Raw genomic sequence first — 24,745 nt, 5'->3', positions numbered from 1 at the left:
TCAGAAAAATTCCATTAGAATTGGATAAGACTTCAATTAGAATTACAGCTTGATTAAACCTTTTAGACCAGATTTGATCAGATTTTGACAAACCTTCTACAGCTTCCAAAATGCTAGCAGATACCCACTGTATGGATTCCTCTGGTTAAAGAACCCAATTTGATATGCCCTTGAATCTTTCTAAAATTTTGAGTTCACTGTTGATTTTTGAGAACTCAAAAGTTTTAGATCTTAAAAGTAACGATTGAGAATTAAACTTGACCATGGCTTTAGGTAAGGGAGAAAGAAGAAAAGATAATTGAAAAAAAAGGGAGAAGAGACGAAGATAGAATTCGAAAGAGGAGACCAAATCAGAGTGTAGAAGGGAAGAAATTGAAAAGTTTCCATGGTCCATGAAAGAACGCCGGTCAAAATTAGACGGACAGAGTTCTTGAAACAGGTACATCATTATAAGGATCGATAATGTCGCCAAAATCGCCAGTAGAAGATTTCCCACAAAAGGCATTTGGATGGGCAGCTAGAGATACTTCTGGTCATCTCTCTCCTTTCAAATTCTCTAGGAGGTGCGAGTTCTCTTATTGCGTATAGCTTTACTCAGTCTATAGCAGTCACACAGGAAAATTGATGCAATCATTTGTATTTGTGTGTCACTGACATGTTCTGGTCAAGTCATCAGGGCAACGGGAGAGGATAATGTACTGCTGAAAGTGTTGTACCTCGGAGTCTGCCACTCGGACCTTCACTTTGCTAGGAATGATTGGGGAACTACTATATACCATTTGGACCATGGGTATATATATATATATATACAAAATCAATCAACTTATAAATGATTGTCATGTAAAATTCTGTGTATCAGATATTTGAGACTAGGGATGAATAATTTACCACGCCAACTATGTCCTGACGCATGCATGAGATTGTAGGAGTGGTGACTGAGAAGGGCGACAAGATAATGAAATCCAAAGAGGGAGACAAAGTTGGCATTGGGTGCTTGGTAGGGGTATGTCATTCATGTGATAACTGCGCCCAACATCTTGAGAATTATTGTGTTAATATGATCTTAACCTACAACGCCACTTACCATGATTGCTCTACAAATTATGGTGGCTACTCAGATATCATGGTGGAAAATGAGCGATATGTAGTTTGATTCTATAACAACCTCCCACTTGATGCCAGTGCACCATTACTCTACGCTGGTATTACTTGAAAAAGCGGGGATCTAACAACCACACCCAATATTTCGTTAGGAAATCTGTATGGACTAACTCCAATATAATTCCGAGAGAATCAACTAGACAGTCAGACTCAATCAAGGAAATATATCCAAGATTTATAACTCTGTTTCTCAATGTTATCAGCAAATCAAACAAATAGAAATCCGCGAGCCTGATTATTATGAGAAACAACTTGAACTGTACCAAAGACCAATTTTCAAGTGTCAATCAATTTCAATCAACAACCAAAGGTTGGATTTGCCTATTGATTGAACTACGCACAACCTGTGATATTTCAATTATATAGAAAATATAATGCGGAAAAGAAATAACACAGACACTAGAAGTTTTGTTAATGAGGAAACCGCAAATGTAGAAAAAACCCGGGACCTAGTCCAGATTTGAACACCACACTGTATTAATCCGCTACAGACTCTAGCCTATTACAAGTTAACTTCAGACTGGAATGTAGTTGACCCCTAACTAATCTCACACTGATCAAGGTACAGTCGCGTTCCTTACGTCTCTAAATCCCAACAGGACTCTACGCACTTGATTCCCTTAGCTGATCTCACCCACAAATAAGAGTTGCTACGACCCAAAGTAGAAGACTTTATAAACAAATCTGACTCCCACAAAAAAGTCTATTGTATAGATAAATATGTCTCCCACAGAAATACCTATGAAGTTTTTGTTCCGTCTTTTGATAAATCAAGGTGAACAGGAACCAATTGATAATCCAGCCTTATATTCCCGAAGAACAACCTATAAATATCAATCACCTCACAATAACTTAAATATATGGTAGTAGAACAAGTTATTGTGGAATCACAAAGAATGAGACGAAGAGCTTTGTGATCATCTTTTATATGTTACCTATCGGAGATAAATCTCGATAAAATCTTAGAGAAGATAGTACTCAACACGATAGAACAAGTAAGATCAGAACACGCAACTACAAAGAAAATAGTTTGGTCTGGCATCAGAATCCCAATGAAGTCTTTAATTCGTTAAACTATAATGGTTTTAGGAAAAACCTAGGTTAAAGGAGAATCAACTCTAGTCGCAACTAGTATCACGCATGAGGTGTGGGGATTAGGTTTCCTATTTGCTAGAGTTCTCCCTTATATAGTCTTCAAATTAGGGTTTGATAACTTTGAAACAAAGCAATCAAAATTCACCATTAGATGAAATATTGATTTAAGATTCAAGCTAAATTTGTTTAAAGCCAAAGAAATATATCTCTACCGTTAGATGGTCTTAGCATGTTACACACAAATGAAATATACATTCATTTAGATATTGGTAATAGTACCTAAATGTGTATATTGAGTTGGCTCAATAGCAGTTAACCGAAGTTAGCCTTATGAACACTTTTGTATTAACCACATTCATCTTAACACTTATAGATCAAATGATAATCAAATGAATTTAATTGTATTACTCATAGAGTTGTTCAATTGTTTATATTCTCATAAAAGTATACAAGACACAATTGAAGCAAAATCGGAGTTGATTCACAAGAATCAATTAATGAACATTTAGACACGGTTTGCAAAGATTGCATTCCTTAATATATAAATGTATTTGTTCATGAGTATGAAATCATACATCACCGATTTTAGAACTTAACCACATAAGTTTGCAAACGGGTACGCAAACTGAAGTTCCGGACTTTGATCTTTTCCGACAGTTCGCAAACGGGTATGCATATTGTCGTTCCGGACCGAACTCAGGTGAAACAGTTTGCAAACGGGTACGCGAACTTAGTTCCCGGACTTTAACAGTTAAAACCGTTCACGTACGGGTATGCATACTTGGTTCCCAGACCTGGATTATCCTTATAACAGTTTGCATACTGGTATGCATGTTGTACTATATCCATACAATGGTTAATTGTTTTAAACTCTCATTTAAATAATTGAAACATTCTTAGAAGACGACAATAGATGTCTCACACAAACTATTAGCTTACAAGCAATTTTCAAGTGATTGAATGATCAATACGAAATATTCCGAGTCTACATCAAATGACTGTCTCGCACAAATAATGTAAGATGTTACAAGGAGATTTTCACATGATAAACTTTAGACTTTCTTCAAGAATAATGATGAACGAAGTTAAAGCAAAAAGCTTTCCAACACATATTTCGAGAAAGATATAAGCGAGTTAAACTCAGCTCGAAATATCAAATTTGTATAATGTAAAGTCTATATAGCTATACGACTTTGTCTCAATAGGAGATAGAATATAATAGACTTATGAGTGATAGATGAGTTCTAGTCTCCACATACCTTTTGTTGATGAAGTTCCTCTAAGCTCCCCTTAGTAGATCTTCGTCTTCAATCGATGAACGCCGTGAAGTCTAAAGCTCAACTAGATATTCTATCCTAATCCGATATATAGATATAAGTAAACTAGAAATCAAGACTTATAGTTTTGAAAACTAAACTTGACAAACAAGCTTAAGATAGCAACGCTTGCGAGTTCGACCGAGCAATGCTCTAACAATCTCATCCTTTGTCAATTTTAGTGACAAAACTATCAATACATATGGATTACAAAATTAATAAACTTTGTAGCTTCTCATCCAAATGCTTGATTTCCTTGGTTCTTCAATATTTCTTGAATTCTTCGTCACTCCAGTGATTCTAAACGTGTTCAACTTGGCATCATAGTTGTTGAAGATCTGTAGCCATAACAATAAGAAAAAAAATGTTCTCAATTATTGTTATACAATGTCATAGTATTATTACACAACATCAAAGTTCAATTGTATCACAACTTTGACAATAATACTATGGTGATATGTATCACTATCATTTAGTCAATACTTCATCTCACAATGAAAACCACTCCCTCTTACATAATTATTCGTAAACCATATGTATGTAGTGTGAACTACAAAATAATTCTCCCTCTTTTTTTCAATATAAATTGGAAAAGGTACGAAAACTAGCGGGATCATAATAACATTTTCAAAGAGATTATTCATGACTAAAAGAGAACATATCAACTTTGGTTCGATGATTTTTGAAAAGACGAGGGTACCCAAATATACCTAAATCTAAAACTTTTCTATCTATAAATCCTCTTACCGAAAGTGATTGTCTATGGACTGAGTCGAGACAATACAACGAATCGGTTCACACTTCGTGCGATCGTCTATGGATACGAGATCGAGACAATACAACAACAAGATAACTTGTGTGATTGACAACGGATACAAGATCGAGACAATACAACAACAAAAGTGTGATTACTTGATAATAGGTTCGGACTTGACCAAACTCTATAGGATTGCTATCAAGTAATTACAGAATTAATGTTTGTGTAATTTACTTTAAATTATAATAAAAATAATTATAATTGCGGGAAAAAAAAATGATACAACAAGATTTTGCTAATGAGGAAACAACAAATGTAGATAAACCCCTGGACCTAGTCCATAATTGAATACTCTCAGAATTAAGCCGATATACAAAATCTAAACCAACTTCGTATAGTTGAGACCAAGAAACTAAACCTATAGTTCACCTAGATTCTTCAGTATCCCTAAGCTTCCGACATTCGATAAGTGAACGCACTGGAACAATTCCTTTGGTTCATATTCCAAACAGTAAAATGACAACAAATCTCTTCGGTAAGAATTCTTTTCAAACAAAGTGATATGAGTTTGACAAAGGCTCTTCCGTTTAACCAATAAGATCCTTTGTCGGGTTCTAGATCTATCTAATTAAAAACTACCAAAGCAGTCGTGTTTATACTACGTAATCAATAATGGGATCCACCAAGATACTATATACTGATGTCAATCTACGCAACTAATCAATCAAATCTATCAAAGATAAACCGATTATAGTTGGATCCCAGTCGATCAAGTTTTTGTGCACACCAAAGATTATGAACCCAATAAAAAATATTCTTTGTCTTCAAATCTTCTTAGATCTTCAATGAACACCTGTACACCACAACTTGAATCTCTTGTGATGAATCACGCACAGAATGGAGTCTGTTAACGATGGATTATCATAAGACGTCTTTAGATATAAAAACAGTTCTAAAGATCCCGTCGAAACTTCGATCTAGTTTGAGTGAATCTTATATCAGAAGAGAAAATTCTCAAGCATAAACAAACAAACTAGGAGCAATCAAAGTTCTACAACCGTCAATCAAATCAATCGAAAACTAATAATACTACAATTATCTAGTTTCCCACCAACGGTACTCGTAGTGTTAGAGCATTGCTTGGTTGAACCCACCAAGTGTTGGTATGTCAAGTTTGGTTGTCATATTTTAGTGAATCAAAACTCATGTTAAGAGTCGCTTGATTATGTACTAGAGTCAACTTCGTATAGGTTAGATTGAAAGTATTAGGATATGAATCATTCCAAGTATTTCAAAGTCTTGAAGATATGAAGAAGCAAAGAGCTACAACAACAACAATCATCCTTCCACTTGAGGTTAGTGATATTTGACTGAATTGTTTCATTACCTAACGTATCTTTCAAGTCGTGCATATTGAAAACATAACTGCGAAGCATATTTGAACTCTAAATAGACATAGTATTAAGGAATACAATACGAGGTTTATTGCTTAACCAGTAAACTTTGTAGATAAGACATCGCCATAATCATTTGAATGCTATTGTGATTATGTATGGGTATGAGGTGAGGATTTCATCCTAGGGAACAATGTTTACATGTGTTCTAAGGAAGTAAGTTCATAAACTTGTTTGTGGACCGAAAAGAAAATTTCCAGGTGTTATTGGTTTTGTTATTCATTCCATATCTTATGAAAAACCAATATGTGTGATAGAGTATAACCGCTCACAACTTGTTGTGTTCTTGGTAGAACTACTCACAAAGGCCTGACTTATGTATTGCTATAACTTTTATTAGTAAAACCGATCTTAAGTAATCACCTGTGCCATGATCGGATTTTGTATGTCTGACCAATTAAAAGGAAAGGGGGAAACGATCCTTGTAAGGGGTACAATACATCAAAGGGAACTGATCCTTGTATGGGGTGCAACAAGGTTTATAGCAGAAAGGGGAACCGATCCTATGGGCATGTGCAACACGTTTTTAGGCAAAGGGAAACCGATCCTATGGACATGTGCAACACATATAAGTTAGATACCATATATATGTGGGGAACCGATCCTAGTACCTAGTCAACCGAATTTTCGGAAAGCTAGTGTGACTATGCACAGTACTTACATGGAGGTAGAACCGAAACTTGTTTTGGTAGAACCGTAAACCCATGATTGTGATTGAATATTGGTTTGATCAATCACATAGTTCTTGAAAGTCAGATGAACCAATTCTAAACTTGTTTGAAAGTGTGGCAAATCGGTTTCAAGGTTGTAAGTGTGAAAGAGAACTTACAAAGTAAAGATGTCGACAAACTTTGAACACGTGCTGTGAATGTTTATTTCTTTAATTGTTCAAAGATATCCCTTAACGACTAAGGGAAGAGAATCCCAGGATCGAAACATAAGTAAGTTAAGAATCTTTTAATTAAGGTTATTAATTTCATTTTGTAGGGAAATTACAGAATTAGTAATGTGCATTTACTAATTAGATATTCCGAGAGATTTCGATCGTTATTTTTGGACAGAGCATTTCCAGGAATTATGGAAACCGAATTTGTGCTTGAATGAATATTTTGAGAATATTTTCGGTTTTAGAAATTTCTTGGTGTCCAAACTTCCTTGTCTATAAATACTTGAAGTTTGCCTTTCTAGCAAACTAATCCTCCGTAACAACATATTTACTCTTTTGTTGTTGTTACTGGTGTAGCCGCCTATTCGAGAAGAGATTAACCTAATTAGGCGAAATCTCTTACGGACGTTCAGTTTAAAGTCTTCTTTGGGATTGAGAAGCTCTAACGCGACCCGTTGGTGGGAAACTAGATAATTGCGATTTACCTTTTGTTTTCGATTGACTTGATTGACTAACAGTGGTTGAAATCCGATTGCACCTAGTTTTTTTATTCTTGAGAATCTTCTCTTCTAATATAAGATTCACTCAAACTAGTTCAGATTTTCGACAGGGATCTTTATACTGTTGTTAGTTCTAAAGACGATCTTGTGATAATCCATTGTTAACAGACTCCGTTATGTGCGTGATTGATCACAAGAGATTCAAGTGATTGTGTGCAGGTTTTTATTGAAGATTTGAAGACAAAGAAGATATTGAAGATCTGACTTGGGTTTTATAATCTTTGGTGTGCACAATACTTGTTTCGGTAAAAGAGGATCCAATTAATAATTGGTTTATCCTTGTGGTAGATTGGATTGATTAATTGAGTAGATCGACATCAACACGGTTCTTCGGATCAAAGGTGTTTTTGTCTTAAACTTAATCTATTAACTTTGGGTGATTGAACATAAGATAAATCTAAGGACCTGACGAAGGAGTTTATGTTGAGATAAACGGAAGAGCCTTTGTCCGACTCATATCACTTGGTTGAATAGAATTGATACCAAACAGATTTGTTGTTCCTTTACCGAGCCAAAAGAATTGTTCCAAGTACGTGACTTATTTATAAGTTGGAGGCGTGGGAATACAAAAGGAACTAGGTGAACTATAGGGTTAGTTACTTGGTCTCAACTATACGAAGTTAGTGTAATTTTGTGTAGCGGCTTAATCCTGAGAGTATTCAATTCTGGACTAGGTCCCGGGGTTTTCTGCATTTGCGGTTTCCTCGTTAACAAAATCTTGTTGTGTCATTTACTTTTATATTCCGCATTATAATTGTTTTATATTATAATTAAAGTAAATTACACAAACGTTAATTTCTATTTACTTGATAAGCAACCCTATTGTGTTTGGTTAAGTCCGAACCTTTGTATCAAGTAAACATACTTTGTTGTTGTATTGTCTCGATCTCGTATCTGTAGACGATCACACGAAGTGTGAACCAATTAGTTGTATTGTCTCGACTCAGTCCATAGACAATCACTTTCGGATAAAGGACTTATAGGTAGGAAAAGTTTTATCTTGAGGTATATTTGGTTACCCTCGCCTTTTACGTAGAGCTTCTTAATCCCAAGGAAGTCTTTAAAATGAGAGGTCGTAAGAGATTTCTCCTAATTAGGGTACTCTCCTCTCCGGATAGACGGCCCTACCAGTAACAACACAACTTGGTAGTTTTGCTGGCTCTTAGGATTAGTTTGCTCGAAATGCAAACTTAGGTATTTATAGACCAAGGAAGTTTTGACACCAAGGAATTTCTAAAACCTCTCAAGATATGCAATAAATGCCCAAATCAGTTTTCATGATTCCTGGAAATGATTTGTCCAAATATCTACCGAAATCTCACTAGAAAATATCCAATTAGTAAATGCACATTACCAATTTTTATTTTCCAGAGATATGCATTTAATTGATGGTAATTAAAAGCATATAAAACTAAAAAACTTAATTAAAAGATTCTCAATTTATTTCGGTCCAGGATTCTCCTTTAGTTATTAAGGAATATCTTTGAACAATAAAAGATAAGAATTACCGCACATGTTCAAAGTATGTCGACATCTTTATCTTTGTAAATCTTTTTTCATATTTACAATCTTGGAACCGATTTGACACACTTCCAAACGAGTTTAGAATTGGTTCATCTGATTTCCAAGAACTATATGTGATTGATCAAATATCAATTGTCAAATCACTAATCATGGGTTTACGGTTCTACCAAACACAAGGATCGGTTCTACCTCCATATGGTTACTGGGACCGGTTACATCAATTACCGGGACCGGTTACCATATACTCATGGTATTACTTGTGATCGGTCACTCCAGTTACCAGGATCGGTTACACTTGAAAAAGTGGGGGTCTAACAACCTCACCCAATATTTCGCTTAGCAATCTGTATAGACTAACTCCGATATACTTTCAAGAGAATCAACTAGACAGTCAGACTCAATCTTAAGAAAAGTATATCAAAGATTCATATCTCAATTTCTCGATTCAATACTTACTCAAGCAAATAACATTCTGCGAGTCTAATTGAATACAAGAGAAATTCACTTGAACGGTACCAAAGACCAATGTTCAAGGATCAATCAATTTCAATCAACAACCAAAGGTTGGATTTACCAATTGATTGATTCAACGAACAACCTGTGATATTTCAATAATATAAAAAAATATAATGCGGAAAAGAAATAACATAGACACCAGAAGTTTTGTTAACGAGGAAACCGCAAATGCAGAAAAACCCCGGGACCTAGTTCAGATTGAACACACATTGTATTAAGCCGCTACAGACACTAGCCTACTACAAACTAACTTCGGTATGGACTGTAGTTGAACCCCAATCAATCTCACACTGATCCAAGGTACAGTTGCGCTCCTTACGTCTCTGATCCCAGCAGGATATTACGCACTTGATTCCCTTAGATGATCTCACCCACAACTAAGAGTTTCTACGACCCAAAGTCGAAGACTTTAATAAAAAAATCGACATCACACAGAAAAGTCTACAGGAATAGATAAATCTGTCTCCCACATAAATACCTACAAGTTTTGTTCCGTCTTTTGATAAATCAAGGTGAACAGGAACCAATTGATATACCGGAATTATATTCCCGAAGAACATCCTATAAATATCAATCACCTCACAATAATCTTAATCGACTAGTGAAACAACATATTGTGGAATCACAAACGATGAGACGAAGATGTTTGTGACTACTTTCCTATTTGCCTATCGGAGAAATTAATCTCGAGCCAATTTTATAATTGTACTCAATACAATAGAAACAACAAGATCAGATCACGTAACTACAGAGAAAATAGTTGGGTCTGGCTTCACAATCCCAATGAAGTCTTCAAGTCGTTAACTTACAACGTCTCGATAGAAACCTAAGGTTTAAGGAGAATCGACTCTAGCTTATATAACTAGTATCACACAGGAGGTGTAGGGATTAGGTTTCCCAGTTGCTAGAGTTCTCCTTTATATAGTCTTCAAATCAGGATTTGCAATCAATGCTACCTTGGTAACAAAGCATTCAATATTCATTGTTAGATGAAAACCTGATTAGATTCAAGCTAATATCTTTCAACCGTTAGATCGAATATTATATTGTTATACTCAAATGAAATCCACGTTCATTTAGGTTTGTGTAACCGTACCTAAACGTGTACACCTAATTGGTTCAACAGTAATTAACCAATGGTTAGCCATATGAGCACTTTCATATCAAACTTATTCACCTTCACCATAACTAGTCCAAATGACTCAAATGAACTAGTTCGAGAGTTGTTCAATTTCTTAGATCTTATAGAAGTATACAAGACACAATCGAAGAAAAATCGATTTTGATTCACTCGAATCGATTCATGAACATTATAGCCACAGTTTTTAAATTGCATTCCTTATCATATCAATGTTTTAGTTCATGAACAAACCAATTTTAGAAAGTAACACACTTACGTATGCGTATGGGTTTGCGTACTTAAGTAACCGGATTTGAGTTTGTTTTGGTTTTCAAACTCAGCAGAAATTCACGGACGTGAACTTTCCGCCAGTATGCATACGGGTACGCATACTTTGGTAACCGGATTGAGTTGGTTTTGATTTCCAAACTCAATAGAAATTCAGGGTCGTGAACTTCCGCCAGTATGCGTACGGGTACGCATACTTACCCAGTCTCCATCAACCATTTAGTACACACACAAGTATGCATATATTTGGTTCCCGGTTTTGGACTTATACACTAATGTGCGACAACACTATATGCTTATATACAAAGATGGTTACATGTTCTAAACCTTTATTTCAACCATTGAAACATTCTTAGAGGATGTTATATAGAGGTTATTCACACTCAATTTTTCATCAAAGCGATTTTCAAGATATTGAAATAATCAACATGACTTTCATCACTTGTAAAGATGAACTTGGACAAAGTGAAAGCTTACCAACGATTATGGGGTTTATTTGATGACCTGGATTTATATTTGGAGAACCGTTTACTTCTCTTCAAAAGAAGATCCCTAAACTGTCTTGTGATCAACGAGACTGACTTGTCAAGATCTTCATCTGATGAATCAGCCTCATAAAGATCATCTTCAGAGATGCAAACACTTTTACTTTTATCAAGTAATTTAGTGTTCTTTTGTGCTCTGAAAGCAACATCCTTCCCAGATTTGGATGTATTCTCATGATCAAAGATCTTTAGCTTCCCAACCAGAGTATTTATAGAAAGCGTTGCGAGATTATTTCCTTCAACGATGGCATGCTTTTTAGAATCGTATCTAGATGGCAAAGATCTAAGAATCTTCATCACAATGTCCTTTTCAGGAATAGTCTTACCCAATGAAAAAGATGCATTAACAATTTCAGACACTTTGTGATTAAACTCATCAAATGATTCTTCATCTACCATACGAAGGTTTTCCCAATCAGAATTTACGTTTTGAAGCATAGCTTCTTTTTCACAGGTATTTCCTTCAAATACGGTTTTTAAGATATCACAGGCTTCTTTAGACTTTATGCACGTAGTCACATGGTGCCGAGGATCTGGGTTATGGCATGTATGATAGCATTTAAGCAGTCATAATTTTTCTTTGCAACAAGGATTTCTTCTGGACTATTATCCTTAGGTACAGATACATCGCCTTCTGTATTAACCGGAGGATCATACCATTAACAACACTTACCCATGATTGAAAATCACGAGCTTGAAGAAAAACACGCATAGAAAATTCTACCACAAGTAGTTTGAGCCATCGAATACTGGTGGTACGTTTATGGAGATAGAATTTCTGTCCATAGAGTCAGATCGCTACAAACACAGACTTGTAAGGTCTTTAAACGTATTTGCCTGCTCTGATACCAATTGAAAAAGTGGGGGTCTTACAACCTCACCCAATATTTCGCTTAGCAATCTGTATGGACTAACTCCAATATACTTTCAAGAGAATCAACTAGATAGTCAGACTCAATCTTAAGAAAAGTATATCAAATAGTCATATCTTAATCTCTCGATTCAATAATTACTCAAGTAAATAACAATCTGCGAGTCTAATTGAATACAAAAGAAATTCACTTGAACGGTACCAAAGACCAATGTTCAAGGATCAATCAATTTCAATCGACAACCAAAGGTTGGATTTACCAATTGATCGATTCAATGCACAACCTGTGATATTTCAATTATATAACAAAATACAATGCGGAAATAAATAACACAGATACCAGAAGTTTTGTTAACGAGGAAACCGCAAATGCAGAAAAACCCCGGGACATAGTCCAGATTGAACGCACACTGTATGAAGCCGCTACAGATACTAGCCTACTACAAACTAACTTCGGTCTGGACTTTAGTTGAACCCCAATTAATCTCACATTGATCTAAGGTAAAGTTGCACTCCTTACATCTCTGATCCTAGCAGGATACTATGCACTTGATTCCCTTAGCTGATCTCACCCACAACTAAGTTTTGCTACGACCCAAAGTCGAAGACTTTAATAAACAAATATGTATCACACAGAAAAGTCTACATGAATAGATAAATATGTCTCCCACATAAATACTTACAAGTTTTGTTCCGTCTTTTGATAAATCAAGGTGAACATGAACCAATTGATATACCGGACATATACTCCCAAAGAACAGCTTAGAAATATCAATCACCTCACAATAATCTTAATCGACTAGCAAAACAAGATATTTTGGAATCACAAACGATGGGACGAAGATGTTTGTGACTACTTTTTTATCTTGCATATCGGAGAAATTAATCTCGAGCCAATTTTACAATTGTACTCAATACGATATAAACAACAAGATCAGATCACGCAACTACAGAGAAAATAGTTGGGTCTGGCTTCACAATACCAATGAAGTCTTCAAGTCTTTAACCTACAGGGTATCGATAGAAACCTAAGGTTAATATAGAATCGACTCTAGATAATACAACTAGTATCACACATGAGGTGTGGGGATTCAGTTTCCCAGTTGCTAGAGTTCTCCTTTATATGGTCTTCAAATCAGGGTTTGCAATCAATGCTACCTTGGTAACAAAGCATTGAATATTCACCGCTAGATGAAAACCTGATTAGATTCAAGTTAATATCTTTCAACCGTTAGATAGAATTTTAGCTTGTTATACACAAATGAAATGCACGTTCATTTAGGTTTGTGTAACCGTACCTAAACGTGTACACCCAGCAGTTCAAAAGTAGTTAACCAATGGTTAGTCATATGAGCACTTTCATATCAACCTTATTCATATTCACCATAACTAGTACAAATGACTCAAATGAACTAGTTCGAGAGTTGTTCAATTGCTTAGATCTTATAGAAGTATACAAGACACAATCAAAGCAACATCAGTTTTGATTCACTCGAATCGATTCATGAACATTATAGCCACGGTTTGAAAATTGCATTCATTATTATATAAATTTTTTAGTTCATGAACAAACCAATTTTAGAAAGTAACACACTTAAGTACGCGTACGGGTATGCGTACTTAAGTAACCGGATTTTAGTTTGTTTTGGTTCTCAAACTCAGCAAAAATTCACGGACGTGAACTTTCCGCCAGTATGCGTACATGTATGCATACTTAGGTAACCGAATTGAGTTGGTTTTGATTTCCAAACTCAACAGAAATTCAGGGTCGTGAACTTCCGCCAGTATGCGTACGGGTACGCATGCTTACCCAGTCTCCATCAACCATTTAGTACACACACAAGTATGCATATATTTGGTTCCCGGTTTTGGACTTATACACTAATGTGCGACCACACTATATGCTTATATACAAAGATGGTTACATGTTCTAAACTCTTTATTTCAACCATTGAAACATTCTTAAAGGATGTTATATAGAGGTTATTCACACTCTATTTTTCATCAAAGCGATTTTCAAGATATTGAAATAATCAACATGACTTTCATCACTTGTAGAGATGAACTTGGTCAAAGCGAAAGCTTACCAACACATATTTCGGGAAATAGATAAGAGAGATAAACTCGGCTCGAAATATCAAATGTGTATAATCGAAGTCTATATAGCAATAAGACTTTTGTCTCAAGATAGGAGATGGAGGAGATAGACTTTTGAGTGATAGATAAGTTCAAGTCTCGACATACCTTTTAGTCGATGAAGATCTACCAGTTCCTTGAGTAATTCTTCGTCTTTGCATGATGAATCTCCATGGAGTCTAGATCTCAACTACACTTTCTATCCTAGTCCGAGACTTAGCTATAAGTAGACTAGAAATCAAGACTTATAGTTTTGGAAACTAAACTTGACAAATAAGCTTGAGATAGCAACGCTTGGGAGTTCGACCGAGAAGTGCTCTAACAACACCAATTACCAGGACTGGTTACTCCAATTACAAGGACCGATTTCACAATCTTTTGTAATCGGTCACACCAATTACTAGGATCGGTCACACCACTTACAAATATTGATCATACCATCTTAGGTGATTACTTAGATCAGTTTCACTAATAAAAGTTATACCAATACATAAGTCAGGCAGTGTGAATAGTTTTACTAAGATACATAATAAATTATGATCGGCTGTACTAATCACATATATTGGTAATCCAAAGATATGCAATGAATAACATTACCAATAAGCCTAGCGATTTTCCTTTCAATTCACAAAACAAGTTTATGAATGTGCTTCCTTTAAACGAATGTAAACATTATTTCCTAGGATGAAATCTTCACCCATACCCATACACATAATTATAATAACATTCATACGGTCATGTCGATGTCTTATATACGAAGTTCAAAAGATAAGCATTATACTTCGTATTATAATTCCTTAATACTACGTCTATCTACTAGAGTATAATCATTCACAGCTTTGCAGTTATGTTTTCAATATAGCACGACTTGAAAGATACGTTAGGCATGAAACAGTTCAAGTCAAAATATTACTAACCTCAAGAGGAAGGATGATGTCGTCGATGTAGCTCTTTACTTATTCACATTCTTCAAGTCTTCGAGTAATACTTGTATGTCTCATATCCTAATAAATTTCTACTTTAACCTATACGAAGTTGACTCTAGTACATAATCAAGCGACTCTTTAAATGATTTTTGGTTCACTAAAATATGACAACCAACCTTGACATACCAACGCTTGGTGGATTCAACCGATCAATGCTCTAAAAATTTACATAGTTGAAACTTAGTGTATTTATCAAGGAGTTTATAAAGATAAAAGATAACTCCTACAATACTCCGAGTCGTACTCCCCACAATGATTTGGAAATTAAGCACAAGTTCAATTAAGAACTCTCCCCCATAAAATGTCATTCCCGAAAAAACAACAAGAGCGACCTTATTTTTACAAGAAAAGAATGATTTCTTTGGACAATTTTATACTAAACAGAAAAAAACCACTACTAGTAGAAATAAATGAGGAATTGAAACAACACTTCACTGAAACTTCAAGCTTTTATTTCCCAAAAGATATTGATAGATCCAGGGGCACGAAAAAATCTAGAAATCTAATGAACCAAAGCAACACCAATAGACTGTCGTAAGTGTTGAAACGTAGCAGTATCTAGAGGTTTGATGAGAATATCACCCAATTTTTGTTCAGAAGGCACAAATTCCATGTTAATGATACCATTTTCATAGAGATCTTTAATAAAATTATACCCTAAGACTATGTGCTTAGTTCTTGAGTGTTCAACAGGATCCTCAGCAATGCGAATTGCGCTAGAGTTATCACAAAAGATCTTCATTATTCCAGTGTCAATTCCATAATCAACAAGCATTTGTTTCATCCATATAAGTTGAGTACAACATGATCCTGCAGCAATATATTCTACTTCACATGTTGAAAGGGATTGTGAGTTTTGTTTCTTGCTATGCCAAGCCACAAGATTCAATCCAACATAGTAGAAACCCCCAGATACACTCTTTATGTCTTCCACACATCTTGCCCAATCAACATCTGAATATGCAGTAAGATCAGTGTTAGTATCAAAATTATAAGATAGACCATACCCGATAGTGTGTTGAATGTATCACATGATCCTTTTTGCAGCTACAAGATGAGATTCCTTTGGATTAGCCTGAAATCTAGCACAACAACCAACACTAAAAGCAATATCAGGTCTAGTAGCTGTGAGATATAAAATACTTCCAATGATAGATCGATAAAGTTTTTGATCCACATTAACTCCTTTCTCATCTCGTTTTAGTTTACTAGCGGTGTGCATAGAAGTTAGATTTGGAGTTGACTTATCAAGACCGAACCTTGTAACAAGATCCTTAGCATATTTTTTTTTGAGATAAGTAAATTCCATCTTTATGTTGTTAAATCCGTAATCTAAAAAGAATTTTTAATTCACCAACATTGCTAATTTCAAATTCCCTTCCAAGGGAGACTTGAATATGTTTAGCAAGTTTCTCGGATGTTGATCCATAGATGATATCATCTACATAAACTTGAGCAATGACTACATCTTTCCCACTCCATTTGGTAAACAATGTTTTATCAGCTCCACCTCTCGAAAAACCTTTCCTAAAAAGAGAAGTAGTTAGTTTTTCGAACCAAGCACAAGGTGCATGTTTTAACCCATATAATGCCTTTTTGAGCTAAAGGACATGTGATAGGTGTTGTAAAATACCTAATTTTATATTTAACATTTATTCTTTCTTTGTTGTTATCTTTGTGAATTGCATCTCTTATGTTTAGTTTTGAATTATTAGGTGCAATGGAGTTCTTTTGAGCAAAAGAGAAAGAAATCCTACATTTGGAACGTAAAAGGCAAAAAGATCAATTCACGGCGAGTGATACTTGGAGCCAGCTAAAGTGATGCAGCAAAAGAGGTGAAGAATATCCGTCAATTCCGTGCAACTGACAATTAAGCAAGAAAACAGAGTGGGCAGTCAGTCCTCTAAAACTGACAAGCCAAATATTACTTTGTGGCCCTTATCAAGGAGTGCAGGGTGCCAATATCAATTTTATTCATTACAGCCCTAAAACCTAGAGAATTCTCCTCATTATTGTGTCTGTCTGAAACTGAGATACTTGAGGAAATAGAGGCGCAGTCGAGAGTAATTGAGAGATCCATGAAGTTTTGATCGGAGATGATGGAAGCGGTGGCGAATACTGGTTCGAATTAAATCTATATATTACACGAGAAGATTGTGGTGGTGATTCTGAGAAATTACAGAGAGGAAGAAGGTTTATTGTGAGAAGAACTGAGATGAATCCGCTGCTACTGGTAGGTCAAGGAAATGGAGGAATACTAAAACCAGTTGAGTTCACGATTAAGGGGATGCCATATGGTTATCCCTTATCAGAGGCAACCGGGTATCATTAGCTCAATCCCCATCAACCCTAAATCGAGAGTTCTCTTTCTCTCGGTCAATCATTTGTTCCTAAAACTGAGAAGAGAAAGAAGCAGCAGCTGCCGCTGTTTTATCACCTGAAATTGAGAGTAATCTCGTTGCTGCTGCTGTTATTACAAGATCAAAAAGAAAATGATTAATTGTTGTCGATCTCATAGAGTGGAAAGTGTTGTTCATCAATGACACATAGGGAAATTCAGAGATTTAATCTGAGAGAAACACTACAGAGAATGAATCAATAGGGGTTCACTTAAAACCGAGTTTTGCGAGTGATTTGAATCCCAAATGAAGAACTAGAATCTTGGTTTTGGTTAGAATTTGAGTTTGAGTCTTTTACAGAGAACAGGTAATGGTGGATTGCTGTTAAAATTGAATTTAGGGTTCCTGAAATTAGGCCTGAGCTGAAAGTGCTGATGGTCATGGGTATGTGTTGGATTCAAGTTACAGGGAGAGGATGCAACAGTGAGAGATGGGTGTTACTGCCGTTGTCACAATGGCATTGTTACTGTAAAGAATGTGGAATGATGAAGCCACCAGATGCAGGGGAGGTATGAAGTGTAGCTGATGCAGCTCGGTGCCGAGTCGATTGTGTTGTCACTACAATAACAGATGAAGAAAGAGCTACAACTGATGAATTTGTGAGATAAGAATGAATCAGGGTTTGGTTTGGTCTGAGTTAATGTTGCAGAAATTGTAGCTAGACTGGAGGAATTAGATGGATGGGTATGCTACAGATTGATGTTGCTTCCAGTGAGAGTAGAAGCTGAAATAAAAGATGCAGGAAGTAATAGAATGAGGTTGGAGATGGTGGTAATTGAGAATATGCAGGTGATGGATTAAGTGAGATGTAGCTGCAGCTGTTGCAGGTACAGTTCTGGTAAAGATTAATGTTGTCTCCATGGGTACCATATGCCTGAAGGTTTAGGAAGAGGAGGATTTGTTGTTGTTGTCTCAGATGGTGAAGCTATAATGATGGTGAGTAAATGGGGATTGGTCTACAATGGGTATTGTGTGAGTGTGTTTTCAAGGGTGAAACAGTGGTTTGTATGGCTGTGAAAGATTGGGACTACAAGCAAGTAGTTGTTGGCTGGAATGGTTGTTAACCAGCAAAAAAGGAGAATGTGCTGGCTGCAGCAGTGCAGTTCAAGGAGGAAAGGCTGAGCTGGTGGTTGCAACTGAGATGGAAGGAAGAAAGGAGTATCAGTTGTTGTGGTTCTGATGAGTTACAATCCATGATGTTGCAACTGGTGGCTTGAGCTGAGAAGAGTGAAATTCAGTGAAGATAGCAGGGAAGAGAAGTTGGTGTTGTTGAAGGTGGATATGCACATGAGTCTTGTGAATTATGGAAAGAATGGTTGTGTTCAAAGAAGTTGTGGATGGGTTTGGTCTTAACTTGTTGCTGTGCTTTGAGCTGCAAGATTACAAGATGCTGGGATTTATGGAGTTGCAGTGGTGTTGGTAGAAGCTATGGACGGCCAAGATGGTGCAACACAAGGTTAAGGCCTATGCAATGGCCTTGGCCAACACTAACTCAGACAAGTCATCCCAGTTAGCTACTTGACAAGCTGACTCGGTTCTGACTGAGGGGTCAGCTGATTTGAATCGGTCGTTGACCGTGTTGATTAACTCCTTGACCAAGTTACCCGTTGACCGGTGACCGGGCGGACTTTGCCGGTCACCTGAACATTTTTCCGGCCGATTTGCGGTGACCCTCCGGCCAACTTCCGTCCACTTTTCGGCGACTAATTTTGGCAGAGTTTCTACATGGTTTTTTATCACTTTTGGGCCATGCAGATTTTCATCTAATGGACTTTGAAGACTAGACCTAATTTTGGAAAGCAAAGGGATATAAAAGGAAGACTTCTACAACTTTTGGGATATTTATTTTATTATTATTCTTGGAGCTTTGGAGAAAACTACTTCTAGGGTTTGCTTTGCTTTCATCTTCTTTATTATTTTATTGATCATGATGATGATGAACTCCATTATTATGAGTAACTAAATACACTTGTTGGTTATGGGATAAAAGTTGATTTCTCAATGCATGTTATTTGATTCTATGGATTAGTTTTGTCTCAACTTTATTGTTTATGATTCATGGTTTATAGTGTTTTAGGATTTGATTGTTTGATTGGTTGAGTCCGGAATCAATCCGATTTGCTTTCATCTCTAGAGCTATATTAAGGTTTTCAATACGTAAAATTTGTTTGTCCCTGATTTTAAGTAGCATAATTGTGGTTAGTGCTTGTAGTGATATATCCTACTAGTCACATATGAATCATAACCTTGGTTAAAACAAATTAATACTCTTACACGTTTGTTTGCTTTGATTAGTCTTATTCCATAAATCTTAAAGCTTTTAGGGAGTTAAACTTGATTGTGCTTTTACACTTTGGGTTGCTTTCTAGGAAGAATTCACATATGCATCTTTTAATGTGGTTGTGATGAAATTAGGAAATTAGCGGGATACTCTTGCGATCAAGGTATTCTAGGACTTTTAATAAATAAGAGATTAAATTATAAATTTTATTCAATGATGAAAAATACATGCTTGTGAATGATACTATCCCATGACCAATGTCTTCTCTTTATTGATTATTCCAATTATTTACTTTGCTTTACTTTATTTCTACTAAAAAAAAATAAAAAAAAAATCACTCTTGGTTATCTTAGAAACCAAAAAATTGCATAACAACAAAGGCCTCCCTGTGGATACGAACTCTTTCCTACCACTTTCTACATTATTGTAGTTGAGTAAGGAAGTGAAATTATATTTTTCGATTGACAACCGATCAACATGATCTGGGAATTCTGGACTTTCAAATCCTTTAGGTTGAGCAACATTGTTGATGGTGGATTTTCAGCAAGGGCTAAAATCGTAAAATCATGATACTGCATGTTTCTGACCCGGCTTCAGGAACGCATGTGACGATTCATGTATTTTACGATTCGTGAACCGTTTTCACGATCTCTGATCGAGTACCTCTCAGAGCCACGATGAATATGATTCTTGAAAGGCCTCCCACTTGCTGAACGTTCGATGTCGCAATTCATCGTGCCTCTATATGTATAAGAAAGAGCAGGAGGTCCTCCATACATAATTGTTTGTTGAGAGGGTAAACGCCTTCAGGACATCGGCGACACTCGCTATTCCCTGACTACATAGAGATACCTGCCTCTACATAGAAGAACGATTGGGCGGTCCTCCATACATAATTGTTTTTTGAGAGGGAAAAACGTCTTCAGGACGTCGGCGACACTCATTTATTGTTCCCTGACTATGTAGAGAGACCGTGTATAGATTCAGGCGGTTCTCCATACATAATTGTTTGTTGTGAGGGAAAACCGCCTTCAGGACGTTAACAACGCTGCACGTTGTTCCCTGACTATGCACCTTTCAGAATGAGTATGATGCCTCAACTATCTCATATCTCGATTCTACAATAGATTAATTCTACCGTGACATTCACCACTGAATTCCTAGAAGATAATCTATTTTATCTCATTACTCTGATTCCATGGTCGAATCCACGACCGATCCCATGGAATGGTAATAAATAATTTTATTATTCCGAATCCATAGTCGAATCCACGGCTGATCCTATAGGTTGATAATAAACAACTATTCATCTTTATTAATCAGTTTCATGAATCATTCTCCACTGAATTTCATAAATTAGTAATAAATACTGAACAACTGGGCGTCTAACCGTCATCGAGTAAGTCCTGAGAAAATGGTGTGTGTGTACTCGACGAATAATGCACAAACGAGCATCCAAACACATGAACGAACTATCAAAGTATGGACGAACGAGCGACCCAGGGAAATAAAACAATAATTAGTAAAATAAGGAAAGGCGTGGGGTCGGTCCTACCGGACGGCCACCGGTCCCTCCCTTATTTTATTTTCACGAATATTTTTTATTTCCTCTCCCATCTCACAGGGTTTCCCTCACTTGAGAAAACTCCCTCGTTTATGAGAAACTCTTGGGTTTCCATGCTTTCATCGAACAAAATAGGGAAAAGGTGACACGGGACCGGACCACCTAGCCGGCTGGCCATGCCCTATCTGTGGCCGGTCCCACACCTCAAGATTCGTTTTTTCTCATATTATTATTTTCATCACCTCATGGAACTCAATTATATAAAAAATATAATGCGGAAAATAAATAACACAGACACCAGAAGTTTTGTTAATGAGGAAACCAAAAATGCAGAAAAACCCCGGGACCTAGTCCAAATTTGAACACCACATTGTATTAAGCCGCTACAGACTCTAGCCTACTAAAATTTAACTTCGTACTGGAATATAGTTGAGCCCTACCCAATCTCACACTGATCAAGGTACAATCGCGTTCTTTACGTCTCTGAATCCCAGCAGGACTCTACGTACTTGATTCCTTTAGCTGATCTCATCCACAACTAAGAGTTGCTACGACCCAAAGTCAAAGACTTTTAAACAAATCTGTCTTCCACAAAAAAGTCTATTCTGATAGATCAATATGTCTCCCACAGAAATACCTATGAAGTTTTTCTTCCGCTTTTTGATAAATCAAGGTGAACAGGAACCAATTGATAATCCGGTCTTATATTGTGGAATCACAAAGAATGAGACAAATAGCTTTGTGATTACTTTTTATATCTTACCTATCAGAGATAATCTCGAGCAGATCTTAGAGAAGATAATACTCAACACGATAGAACAAGTAAGATAAGAACACGCAACTACAAAGAAAATAGTTGGGTCTGGCTTCATAATTCCAATGAAGTCTTTAAGTCGTTAACCTATAATGGTTTTAGGAAAAACTTAGGTTAAATAAGAATCGACTCTAGTCACAACTAGTATCACATGAGGAGTGAGGATTAGGTGTCCTAGTTGCTAGAGTTCTCCCTTATATAGTCTTCAAATCAGGGTTTGATAGCTTTGAAACAAAGCAATCAATATTCACCGTTAGATGAAATCCTGATTTAAGATTCAAGCTAAGTTTGCTTAAAACCAAAGCAATATATGTCCACCGTTAGATGGTCTTATCTTGTTACACACAAATCAAATATACCTTCATTTAGATATGGGTAACCGTACCTAAACGTGTATATTGAGTTGGCTCAATAATAATTTACCGAAGTTAGCCATACGAACACTTTTGTATTAACCACATTCATCTTAACAATTCTAGATCAAATGATAATCAAATGAATCTAATTGTGTTACTCATAGAGTTATTCAATTGTTTATATTCTCATAGAAGTATATAAGACACAATTGAAGCAAAATCAGATTTGATTCACAAGAATCCATTCATGAACATTTACCCACGGTTTGCAAAGATTGCATTCCTTAATATATAAATGTATTTTTTCATGAGTATGGAATCATACTTAACCGATTTTAGAACTTAACCACATATGTTTGCAAACGGGTACGCAAACTTAAGTTCCGGATTTTGATATTTTCCGACAGTTCGCAAACGGGTACGCATACTGTCGTTCGGGACCGAACTCATGTGAAACAGTTTGCAAACGTGTACGCAAACTTAGTTCCCGGACTTTAACAGTTAAAACTGTTCGCATACGGGTATGCGTATTTGGTTCCCGGACCTGAATTACTCTTACAACAGTTTGCGTACTGGTATGCATACTGTGTTATATCCAAACAATGGTTAGTTGTTCTAAACTCCCATTTCAATCATTGAAACATTTTTAGAAGACGACAATAGCTGTCTCACACAAACTATCATCTTATAAGCAATTTTCAAGTGATCGAATGATCAATACGAAACATTCTGAGTCTACATCAAATGACTGTCTCACACAAATCACGTAAGATGTACAAGACTATTTTCACATGATCATCTTTTGACTTTCGTCAAGAATAATGATAAACGAAGTTAAAGCAAAAATCTTTCCAACACATATTTCGAGAAAGATGTAAGCGAGTTAAATTCAGCTCAAAATATAAAATGTGTATAATGTAAAGTCTATATAGCTATACGACTTAGTCTCAATAGGATATAGAATAAAATAGACTTCTGAGTGATAGATGAATTCAAGTCTCCACATACCTTTTTTTGATGAAGTTCCTCCAAAATCCCCTTAGTAGATCTTCTTCTTCAATCGATGAACATCGTGAAGTCTAAAGCTCAACTACACATTTTATCCTAATATGAGACATACCTATAAGTAGACTAGAAATCAAGACTTATAGTTTTGACAACTAAACTTTACAAACAAGCTTGAGATAACAACGCTTGCAAGTTCGACCGAGCAGTGCTCTAACATTACTGTGTACAGTCCCATGAAATATTATGGGCTTTGTGTGCCCGGTAAGCATCTGGGAATTGTTGGTCTTGGTAGCCTCCGTCATGTAGCTGTGAAGTTCGCAAAGGCTTTTGGTACAAATGTGACCATCATTAGCACCTCACCATATAAAACTAAGGAAGCAATTGAAAATCTCAGAGCTGATTATTTTTTGGTTAGCTGTGACCCTGACCAAATGCAGGTATCACATATCACTCCCATGCTTGTATTTTATAACTATTACTCAAACAAAAATCCAACATTTAAATTTAGTTCTCGTATTACAACATGTACGATTGAGAGTAGGCATATACACCAGTAACGTACGCAAATTTAATTTTGTAGGCTGCCATAAGTACGATGGATGGGATCATCGATGCAGTCTCCGCAGTTCATCCTCTCTTATAATGGCCAAATACACCAGATGATGGCCATTGAAACCATGCTCCAAATATGATTCTGATATGGTGAGTCAAGGGAGAGATTCCAAGAAAATATGGTGGTGAAAGGATTGATGGTATTGTAAACTTCCAATTCATTTTTCTTGAAAATGTACCCAAATCTTCATTGCATACTCGTAATGCAAAAAGAGATGATCAATAGTTTCATCTTTTGTGCAGAAAAGACAACCCTTTGTTATAGTCATACCTCTTCTGGTCAATATATTTTTTGTTGACAAACTATTATGAGGTAAAGACCATAGAAAGAAACCTACCTTTGGTGGAATTTTTTATTTCCAAATGTACTTAAGGATAAAAATATGATCTTGAGCAATACTTTCATGACATTTGTTGGTGAGTGACCACAACATCCCAAAGCTCATCATGACATTTTTAAAGGCTTTTAATCGTGTCAAATTTGTCACCATTTCAG

The 24,745-nt window shown here is 36.1% G+C and overlaps 1 pseudogene; it reads left to right on the top strand.

Annotated features, from left to right (window-relative positions):
* The first annotated feature begins 462 nt into the window (after window positions 1-462).
* LOC113335031 lies at window positions 463-24,280 on the top strand (annotated as a pseudogene).
* The last annotated feature ends 465 nt before the right edge of the window (window positions 24,281-24,745 follow it).

Source organism: Papaver somniferum, unplaced genomic scaffold (assembly GCF_003573695.1).
Source record: "Papaver somniferum cultivar HN1 unplaced genomic scaffold, ASM357369v1 unplaced-scaffold_137, whole genome shotgun sequence".
NCBI lineage: Eukaryota > Viridiplantae > Streptophyta > Magnoliopsida > Ranunculales > Papaveraceae > Papaver > Papaver somniferum.
Note: the sequence above shows the minus strand (reverse complement) of the source record. Positions and strands in the feature narration are given on the sequence as shown.